This window comes from Pseudorca crassidens, chromosome 13 (genome assembly GCF_039906515.1).
Source record: "Pseudorca crassidens isolate mPseCra1 chromosome 13, mPseCra1.hap1, whole genome shotgun sequence".
Classification (NCBI taxonomy): domain Eukaryota; kingdom Metazoa; phylum Chordata; class Mammalia; order Artiodactyla; family Delphinidae; genus Pseudorca; species Pseudorca crassidens.
This window is the reverse complement of record NC_090308.1, coordinates 63,182,894-63,185,319: the sequence shown is the minus strand read 5'-3', so window position 1 is coordinate 63,185,319 and position 2,426 is coordinate 63,182,894.

Here is a 2,426-nt window from a genome sequence, read left to right as displayed (position 1 = left end):
CACTCTTTGTCCTGTGTCTTAATGGGATTTATACCTTTCTTTCAGAATCTACATCTTAAAATACAGTTCAGCAGAAAAAAAAAAATATATATATATATATATTTTAGGCATAATAATTTCTTAAATAGTTTAAGAAAATGCTTGGCATCTCATGCTGCTAATTATTTTTAATACAGTACTGCATTTCTAATTTAGTAACTCAGATTTAGAATGTCTTCCCCCCAGAAATGATATGGAAGGTGCATTTGGTAGTAATTGGATGTAATTGAAGGAACACGTAGTATAATGTATGCCATCAGGTAAAGTTCATATTCGAACAACTCTCTGCTACAGAACGTCAAGGGCTAGAAGTTAAAACAAAGAAAGGCTAGAGTTAAAACAAAGAAATATTTTGAAATGACTCTTAAACATTGTACAGTGTTACTTTTGGGTGTGTGTATGACTAATAACTTTCCTTCCCCATCATATTTTGGTGATATTTATCATAAAACACATATGTTTGTGTCTTTCTCCTTTGAGTTAACTAAATTTTTCAAATAGAATTCTGCATAGTTAAAGCCAGTTTTGGAAAAACAGGGCTCATCCAGTAGTGCCTTGTTGAGCTGGAACAAGGAGCTTTCTAAACGTAATAATTCGATTAGTTGATATCAGAGTTACACTACTTTCAGTGTTAGGTAAAACTAATATAAAATAATAAGAGTTGGATCAGTGTAAACTTGCAAAAATAGTATAAGAGATGAGCTTTAGATGCACTATTTAATGCAGTCCAGAAAAGCAAATCCCAACCCATTATCAGACATGAAGAGAAATAAATGAAGGAAAACTGAGTGATTAAATGCTTTCATCTGGAAATTTGATTTCAATATTCAGAAACTCTACAATACTCCTAATTCATCATGGTCTTTGTTTATTACTAATATATTAGTGTGCTGTTGGAAAGAATTCATTACCCTTTCTGCACACTTCACTAGTTGCAGGTCATTTATTAATCTGTGTTATCTGGTGAGACTAAAACAGCTGTAATTACATTGTTAAACATTGATTAATAAGCAACTCTCATCACTAATAAAAGAAACATGTAAAATGTGTATTCTTTCAAGTATTTAGCTTAAAGTTTTACTCTCGTCTTGGGAATGAGGAATTTCAGAACGCCATTAATATTCTTTCTGAGAAAACCTGGTTTGCTTTTGCAGCTGCTTCTGGTCACACCTATGAAACCCGATTACCAAAAAGAATTCAATTATGCTGAAGAAACTCATCGTGGCCACAAAATATTATTAATTCCCTAAAATTAACATTCAAAATTGAAGTGTACTTTTATGATTTTCAGGTTTTTTCCCTTAATTTCATGTTAAAAGGCTACTCCATCAAAGCTGTGTTTTTTATTTCCTCTCTTTTGATTATACAATCGAATACACATCCATTTGTGGTTTGGAATTCAAATATTTTACAGATTGGCAGTACTTCAGCAGCCAGAGGCATATTAAACAAAAAAAACCTCTGTAGTTATTATTTATTAGGTTTCCAGTATAATCAGGTTGATTTAAGTGTTACCCGAACACTATTACATGTCAGATATTTTGATTATCATTAACAGTAAACAAGCAGACTACCTCTGACACATGAGCAAATTATACAGTTTCCTTTCCATCAATACCATAGAAAATAGTAATTTAAGAAATGGTTTTCTAGTAGATGTTCTAAGCTTAACCCAGTCAAATTCATGACTTCTTCTAAAGCGCTTCCTGTGCTGTCAGAAATTCATCTTGAAATGTACGATGCCATGTAGTCTCTTGTACCTTCGTCACTGAACTGACTGCTGCCACTATTTTCTCACACTCGGAGTGTCAGAATCTTTGAAGAGGTGGCTGTCATTTTTAGGCAGAGTGGTGGTGTGGCAGGGGCTGAGAGAGGAGTTACAGGTTCAAATCCCAGCTCTGTCACTAAATAGCAGTTATTTGGGGAAGTTTTCTAAACTCTCTTATTGTGAGAATGAAAGAAAATGTCCAAAAGTGGCTAGCTCGGTGCGGTTGACTTAGTAGACAAATATAAAATGTTATTTTCCCTTTTTCTCTTGCATTTAGATTTTTAAGCAGGGTAGTCAGTCATCTAACTGCTGAGATTTTTTTAAGACTGCCGGGATAGTCTACCTGTTCCTCAGATATCTCAACTAACAGCTGACCTCTGACACCTGAAAATCTATTGCTTGTCCTGTCAAGCTTCTATCAGTTATACACATCTAAATGAATTCAAATATCGGAATCAAAAGACTTGGAATTAAAATATTTCTGAAGATGAGGATTAAGATTAAAAAATGGTACTAATTTTAAAATAAAGGGAGAGAAAGGCCCCAGTTGAGGACAGGGTCAGGACAAAGGAATGACTAGGTCAGGTACTGAGATGGGGACTGAGTGGCTGGGTAAGGA